A 9,396-nucleotide genomic window follows, 5' to 3' on the forward strand; every position below is an offset into this window, starting at 1 on the left:
TTGAACAGACATTCAACAATGAAATAATCATACACGAAATTATTTAATTACAATGGTGGCTAATGTTGTGATGAATGTGTACAGTGTCCAATGAGAGCATATGACTGGTGGGAGCCCTATAACTGAGAACTGAATAATCATGGATAGGATTCAGCAAAGCACCATCTTGTCTTTCTAATTCTTGACTCTCTAAGCAGCAATTTCTCCCTCTATCTGTCCAATTAACTGATTATACTGCCACGAGTGCAGACTGATGAATACCAAACCAATATATTTCACCTCTGAAGTAATAGCACCAGTGAAGTATTCTGTAATCTCTTCTAACTCAGTTCTTGCAATAGTAAACTGATGTCTTATTCTATCTTAAATGTTGCTTTTCCTATTTTTCTATCTCCTTTAATGTTAAGGCCATCAATTCCTGCACCATCTAGACCAGTTGTTCTCAACTGGGGCTATTGGTAATGGGGACAACTGGTAATGTCTGAACAGATTTAGAGTTCTCACAATTGCGGGATAGAGTGCTGGAATGTAGTGGGTAGAGACCAGGGATGCTGTTAAACATCCTACAATGCACAGGACAGGTCCCCACTGTGATGGTTGAGATTGTGTGTCAATTTGGCTGGGTCATGATTCTCAGTGTTTGGCAGTCATGTGCTGTTGTGGTCACTTCCCTATTGAGATTTGATTTGTGATCACTCCCATGATGGGAACTGCTGTGAGTAGCCAGTCAGTCTAAGGGGAGTTTCTTTGGCAGTATGGTCTGCACGGCGTGTGGACAGATGTTCCGGCAGCCTCAGAAGGTTTTACTCATTCTGGATTCTGCAACTAACTCCTGATCATCTGACCTCAGGTCCTTGGGACTTGAGCTATCAGCTTACCTGCGGTCTTGCCTGCCGATCTTGGGATTCACTGAACTTTACAGTCTGAGTAACAGCCCTTGCTGTCTAACTTGCTGATCTTGGGTTTGCTAGTCCCCGTGGCTATGTAAATAGGAGAAGCTTCTAACCCCACCCACAGACTTGGAACATTACAGCCTCTACAACCTTGTAATTTTCTTGATATAAATCTCTCTCTCTCTCTCTCTTTCTATATATATATATTTATATGCTTTATTGGTTTTGATTCTGTAGAAAAGTTGGCCTAAGACACCCACCAATGAATCATTCAGCCCAAAATGTCTGTAGTGCTGAGGTTGAGAAACTCTGGTCTAGACTGTTAAGGAATAAAATTAAAACTATTCTCAGCCATTTTCTATTATTTTATCATGGTATTGAAAATATTACCCAAAATAAATCTCACCGTACCTTCTCTATTATTTGGTGCTTCTTCATTTTTCTTAATATCATTTTCCACAATTCAAACATATTGGTGCATTTGTTCATTTTCTTTTTTCCCCACTGGAATAAGCTGTATAAGGACAGGAACTATTTTTCCTTCACGACTTTTTCCCCAGCAAATAAAACACAGTAGATTCTCAATAAAAATTCCTTCTATAAAATGAACGTATCAGTAAATCTCCTGGAAGCCTAAGATTGAAATAGATTGAAAATAAAAAGGAGAGATACTCTCCCTACTCTAATTAAATGTTTACAAATGTGCTAATTTTTTTCAAATACTATTAGGATACAATCCCAATGAAAAGTACATTTTAGGTAACAAGCCTTACAAGATAAATTCAGAATTTCTGGGGTTGTTTTAATAAATCCTTCAAATAAAAACACAGAAAGCAGCAGGCACTCTCCTTATCTACCCATTTCCTATACAGTTATGGAAAGGAAGTCGTTACTGGAGAAGACTAGGAAAACAATATAAAATATTGCTTTATAAAATATTTATGGACTTGGAGCACTACCTGACTCCTATGTTATTGAGGATGCCACATATTCAACACAATCTAAGATTGCTCTGACCAAATGTCTGACTTCGTAGTACTTGACCCTTTAAAACTAGATTGTAGTGATGACTGTACAACTCAATAAATTTACTAAAACCATTGGATTGTATCCTATCACCATACCTATTCAATCTGTATGCTGAGCAAATAATCTGAGATGCTGGACTATATGAAGAAAAATGGGGCATCAGGATTGGAGGAAGACTCATTAACAACCTGCATTATACTGATGATGCCACCTTGCATGTTGAAAGTGAAGAGGACTTGAAGCACTTACTAATGAAGATCAAAGACCACAGCCTTCAGTAAGGATTACACCTCAACATAAAGAAAACAAAAATCCTCACAACTGTACCAATAAGCCACATCATGATAAGCGGAGTAAGAGATTGAAGTTGTCAAAGATTTCATTTTACTTGGAATCAACACCCATGAAAGGAGCAGTCAAGAAATCAAAACATACATTGCATTGGGCAAATCTGCTGCAAAGGACCTCTTTAAAGTGTTGAGAAGCAAAGATGTCACCTTGCAGACTAGGGTGCACCGACCCAAGCCATGGTATTGTCAATCACTACATATGCATGTGAAAGCTGGACAATGAATAAGGAAGACCAAAGAATTGACACCTTTGAACTGTGGTGTTGGCGAAGAATAATGAATATACCATGGACTGCCAAAAGAATGAACAAATCTGTCTTGAAAGAAGTACAACAAGAATGCTCCTTAGAAGCAAGGATGGCAAGACTGTGTCTTACATACTTTGGTCATGTTGTCAGGAGGGATCAGACCCTGGAGAAGGACATGATGCTTGGTAAAGTACAAGGTCAGTGGAAGTAAGGAAGACCCTCAACAAGATGGATTGACACAGTGTCTGCAACAATGGGCTCAAGCATAACAACTGTGAGGATGGAAGCAGGACCGGGCAGTGTTTCATTCTATGGTACACAGGGTTGCTATGAGTTCGAACTGATTTCATGGCACCTAACAACAAAAACATTGGATTAAACAATGGGTGGATTTCATGGTATGCAAATAATATATCAATAAAACCGTTAATAATTTTTCATAAAGATTTCCATGGATTTATACAAGCTGATTTGAAAATATGTAATTTTTTTTTTTTTACAACAGCTTCTAGTACGCATCAATATGTTTATGCTTACTACTCGGAATTGAAATCTCTCTCTTTTTTTTTTTTATACATCTTCTGTCTCCTCACTTTGTACATAGCAGAAAATAAATACACATTTGATTAAACTTAATGGGATCAAGGTGAATTCAAGCCATATCCAACAAGTCTTTTCTCACTAACAAATTATAATTTTTCAGTAAATTTTTCTTCTGAGTTTTGTGTTGGGCCCAAAGTCCCCAGTTCCTTTCATGACTCCCTGAATACCCCTCACAGTCTTTATCAACTGTCTTAGTTTTGGTTCCCACAGAAGGAGACCCTGAGACCAGGATTCAAGTGCAAGCAATTTACTTGAAGGAGCAAGGAATATGGATGGGAGTGAGGAGAAGTGACATAGGAAAGAAAATACATCCCATAAAGCTTGCATTAAGTCAGCTACCACAGTGAATGAGCAGAGTTTTCATCCTGGGAAAATTCTGGAAAATGTACAAAACCCACATCTCAGAATTACCCCCAAGTAAAGAGGCATATCTCACACCTCTCAATGAAGGCTGCCCCTGGAGATATACAATTGCTGGGTCATTTCTGCCACCATGCATCTGACAAAGTAGGTTCCAGTTGGTGCTGTCCATTGGCAGTCGGACAGATGTGCAATAGAGGTGGTGAGACGATGCCAGGGAATGTAAGTGGAGCATTGATGGACAGCATCTACTACTCCACCATTCACAGGATGTACTCAATTCTACCAATAATCTTCTCAAAAAATGAAGTTCTGAACATATTCCACAAGTCTGTAACTACCATTCCTGATGACACCTCCAGAAAGCCCCCCAAAATTAAACCATGTGAGGGAACAACTCTTCTTCGATTGTATCCCTTACTACATGTTTTAGGATCTTAGGGAATATATCTTAAAACTGCAATGATGAGACATAAAGGTAAAATAAAATAAAGAAGAAAAGGAAAAGAAAGGAAGAAAAGCAAAGAAGGACCACAATGAATCAAAGTCTCATATTTTTCAAGGCAGTATATTACTATGAACCATCTGAGAAAACTATCTGTCAAATCTAGATTCCCACCCTTGAACTTGAAAACCACATCATTGTTCTTATAAAAAGTAGGATAGCGAAGTTAAGAGTATTAACTCAATGACAGTTTGCCAAGTTTGAATCCATCCCAATCTCAGACTCTTCCTCTGAAAAATGGGGTGAATGAAAATATACCTCAAAGAAATATTTTCATGGTAAAATAAAATACATGTAAAGCAATAAGCACAGTCCAGATGTGACAAGCAGTTGGTTATGCCTGTTGTATGGTTTTAATTTTACTTCATTCAGGGAAAAACACATACATAACCAAATTAAGGTGAAAGGCATCAATGTTTAAAAGATTAACCTTTGGGGAAATTACACCTGCACATAACAAGATTAATGCAGTAAATCTAAGTTTGGAATTTTCAGGAACGGCTCTAAGAAAGAAGGAATATTATGGACAGCATATAGGATAGAAGAGTCAAAAGGATTTACTTAGGAAAGAATTGAGGAAAAATGGTAAAATAACAAGTAGGAAGCAAATTATGGTTGCTTTGGGATTGGAAGAAATGATGCATGTCTTTTGAGGAAGAAAAAATAATCAGGATATTTAAATTCATGACATTTGGCTTTGAGGACCATGAAGCCCATTCAGCCCTGAGGCCAGTGGCCATAATAATGCACAAGAGGCTGCTCTACAGATGAGCCTTCTCAGGGCTCCCTTCATATCCTTATTCCATAGGCTGTATATGAAGGGGTTCAGCATGGGCGTGACCACAGTGTACATCACTGAGGCAATAGAGCTTCTCTGGGAAGCATGGATCACAGTAGAACTGAGGCAGACCACAAGGGCTGTTCCATAGAATAAGGAGACCACAGAGAGATGAGACCCACAGGTGGAAAATGCCTTATACTTGGCCCCAGCAGAAGACATCTTCATTGAAGAGGAGACAATCTGAGAGTAAGAGAAGAGTACTCCTGAGAGGGGAAACATAGCCAACAGTACAGTTGCCATATATAAAAAGATGTTATTGAGGAGGGTATCAGAACAGGCCAATTTGATAATCTGAGCCAGTTCACAGAAGAAATGCAGAATTTTAGTTCCTGTACAGAAGTTCAACTGTGTTATCAGTAGAATATGAAGCAGAGAGGCCCAGAAAATGATGATCCCAGACATCAAAACCAACAAGACACAGAGCCGGGTGTTCACGATGACTGTATAGTGTAAGGGATGACAGATGGCCACAAACCTGTCATAAGCCATCAAGGACAGGATAAAATTGTCCATTCCAGCAAAAATCATGAAGAAAAACACCTGAGTGAGGCATCCTATGTAGGAGATGACTTTGTGTCTGGATGTTCACCAGCATCTTTGGGACCGTGGTGGTGATGAAACAGATGTCAATAAAGGACAGGTTGGAGAGGAAGAAGTACATGGGGGTGTGGAGGTGGGGGTCAGAGCTGACGGCCAGAATGATGAGCAGGTTCCCAAGCACAGTGGCCAGGTACATGGACAGGAAGAGTCCAAAGAATAGGCACTGAAGTTCAGAATCCTCTGAGAGGCCCAACAAGAAGAATTCTGAAAATTTTGTTTGGTTTCCTGCTTCCATTTAAATAGTGTGTAGGCTGGAGAAATTAAAAACAACATTCAGGGAACAGTGAACTAGCATCTCAGCTAGTCATCACCTTTACAACACCACCTGTATTTTGGTATCAAGTCCTTACAATGACAGTGACTCTCTCAGTCACAGGTAGCACTTTCCATTTTAAATGCATATAATTATTTAGACACTTTAGCAAAAATCTCTCTCTTTTTAGCTTTCTTCCACTGGTCCTAATTTTCCTAGTTAAATCTATGCACATAAACCAATTTTTTTCTTTGACATGACCCTTCTAAGCTAATTGAAAACACATTATGTGAACTCTCAAGTATGTACTTTTCTGTGACAATCCCCATACCTCCTTTATTCTGGTAGCTCTATGTTAGTGAATAAAGGTCATCTGAGTTGAAAATCCGTATCTTAAATGTGACCTGTCACATCCTACTGATTTGACAGTTAACACTGGTGCCTTATTTTTTCTTTTTTAAAAATCTAGTTAATACTAGTACCTTCTTTGTGAGGTGTAGAAATAAATGCCTTTGTGAACAGGACAATTGAATTATTAATACAAAAACAACAACAACAAAAAACCATCGGAGTTAAGTCGATTCCAACACAAAGCAACACTATATCACAGAGTACAATTTTCCCATAGGGTTTCCAAGGCTGTTATCTTTAGGGAAGAAGGCTGCCACATCTTTCCCCGCAGAACGGCTGGTGGGTTCCAAATGCCTAACTTTCGATTAGCAGCTTAGCACTTAACCGCTGTGCTAACAGGACTCCCAATTAATAATAACTATAATAAAAAAATTTTTTATTATTATTATTTATCTGTTCCTTTTATGACAATTATTTCAGATATATAATTCTCCCAAGCTACAGTATAAAGCTGTGATTTCAAAAATGAGTGTTTGAATCATACCTCCTGGAATAGAATTTTGGCTCTACCAACTTACTATGTGACCATGAGAAACTTACTTTTCGCACTTAGCTGCAGATACCTCACATATTCCCTACATAATGAAATCGATGAGTGAATTAAATGAGATGATGCATGTCATTTTTCTAGTATGGTGCCTGTGATAGGCACTTGATAATTGTGAGCTTCTGTTTTTATCATGACAGTAAATTTGTCTTGCACATCTATCATTTATCAATAGCGCCTTTAAACTAGGGAAGCCATTAAGCAAGGATAAGTTTGTGGTCATTATAAACACAACAAGTCTGTTACCTCTTTTGGCCTCCATGCAGGTCTTCCAATTAGGGAAGATCCCTATGGCTCCCTATTGGAGAAACCACCTGCCAGATGGATTCTTCCAAGAAGAGGAAAGGCCATGTGGACTCTGTAAATAAGAGGAGGAAATAAAATCACACAACCATTAAAATGAAATACAAAGAATGTGTGTGCTCCTGTGTGCATGCTTTTGAAAGAGGATGTGTTGTACTAAAATTAGTGGAGTTTATTACATAAGATGGATAAAAGACGGATAGATTAGATTAAAATGTTAAAAACTTCTATAGAGCAAATTATACCAAAGAAAATTAAAAGTCAAACTTAAGATTTGAAAATAAAGGTTTACATTTTCCAAAAAAGAAAAATAGTATTATTCACGCATAAAGAATGGACATAAATTTAAAAAAGGAAAAAAAAAAAAAAAACCCATTGAGGGCACGTAATTATTCTGGGTGGATGAGTAGGAAATGCTTCCCTGAAACACCATTATTTGGCTGACAGAGGAAGAGTACATAACTGTCAGTCAGAGGAAGTAAGAAAAGGACAAGCACAACAGAAGGCTTAATTCCCCGTGGGGCAGTGAGCTTTGTAATGGAAGAGATTTGAGAGGTCAGTGAAATAGAGAGCAGAGGATGAAGGGTCGGAAGGACAGATCTTGTGGGGCTGACAAATAGAGGATTCAATACTATTCCCTGATGTTTCTCTTATGTGGGTAATTTTATGTTTTCCCACCATTGCCTGAACCCAATATAGAATGGGTGTTTTTAAACCACAGCCAACAGAATAATCTACATTAAAACCCTAAAATATTTGTGCTAAATTCATGAATAAGCCAAGGCAACCTAATTCCACTTTAGTCATTCTCCTGTATCATTTAAGATGAGAAAAGGAAATGAGTCTGAGTACTAAAACCTCAAAAATAATTATACTATTCGTAGATGATATTGAGGACACTAAGGAGAAATACCTTAAAAAGAGAACTTTTAAGTGCTATCAGTAAGCTGGCAGGGTATTAAAGAAATACTTAGATTTCTTTAATTTTCGTTTGGAGGAAAAATACTTAGGGAATATATAGAAAAACCCAAACAAATTAGGAACAAAATAGACAATAATTCCCTTATAATAGATTTTCTTTGAGTAGATATAGGGTCGCTATGAGTCGGAATCCACTTGATGGCAGCGGGGTTTTTTAGGTAATGGATAAATTACTGGATGTAGGATATTTAACAGCAGTCCATAATTTATAGAAGAGAGTGGAGAAGTGATGTTTGATGAGAGAGATAAGATAAAGTGTCACAGCTGGCTGAGTCAGAGTTTCTTCAGAAACTTATACATTCAAAGAAATGGCCATTTCCAGCTCTTCTTGGAAAGAGGCTCTAGATTCCAGAAAGACAAAGAAGAAACATGAGAGCTGGAAAAGACCGGCTACAGTGGAAACTAAAGTGCGTTCAAAGTACAGGGAGTTCATATTCCTAAGCAAATATGGGAGGTTTCAGTGTCCTTACCAGAGACATGAGGCCCAGTATACACTTTTATTCCTATTTTCTTTCTTACTTCACCAGCACTGAAAGGGACACACTAACTCTTTCTGATGGTGTCACTGAAGCCTGATTTGGTTTTCACTAAGGTTGGGATCAAATATTTACAGGGTAAGGGACATATTTAAAGTTTCCAGAGTCTCCCAGGTTGAATCTCAGAGCTCTTCATTAAATAAATTGTTCAATTGTCCTTCCACTCTCTAAACATTTCACCTCCCATGGGTACAAAAAAAAAAAAAAAAAACCATTGCCTTCTAGTTGATTCCAGCTCTTGGTGACCTTATATGGCAGAGGGTTTCCAAGGAGCAGCTGGTGGATTCAACCTTTGGGTTAGCAACCAATCTCAAAGAAAATAAAATGAAAACTTTTCTGCCAATTTTGTCCCTTTGTAGATAGCAATGGGGGGAAGGGGTTTGTGAGATGCATTTATTTCCTCCAAGGAGAAATCCTTCTGTCTTTAGTTTCATATTAAAGTAATAAGCTGTCCCCTACAGAAAGTTAACTTCTACAAGGAAGCAAACCTAGGAATCATCTTTCTTAGAGTGAAATCCCACTTTGGAAGTGTTTGCCTTAAAGAATACTTGGCGATTTTATGGGACACTTGGTGTCCTCAAGTTTATGGAGGCAAATAGGTTCTATGTGAAGTAAAGTAAGCTGGCCAATAGTTTTAATGCTGTTATGAACTAATAAGACAAGGGCTGAAAAATATCCTTTGACATGCACTTAGTGACATGAAAACTGTTGATCTTAGAGAGTGCTCCATTTATTTTCCGGCTTTCTAAATAAAGCGGCAGGGTCAGAAATAATTCAGGTGGGGTGGTTTGTCAGGAAAGGGAAGGAGACAGATAAAGCATAGCCTAAAGTCAATTTGGAGTATGGGACGATTTTAAAAAGTTAGTGGTAGATACAGGAAAAAGATTAATTTTAAAGGCAATCATCATATCTAATGCTACATTTGAATACATAGAC

This window comes from Elephas maximus, chromosome 3 (genome assembly GCF_024166365.1).
Source record: "Elephas maximus indicus isolate mEleMax1 chromosome 3, mEleMax1 primary haplotype, whole genome shotgun sequence".
NCBI lineage: Eukaryota > Metazoa > Chordata > Mammalia > Proboscidea > Elephantidae > Elephas > Elephas maximus.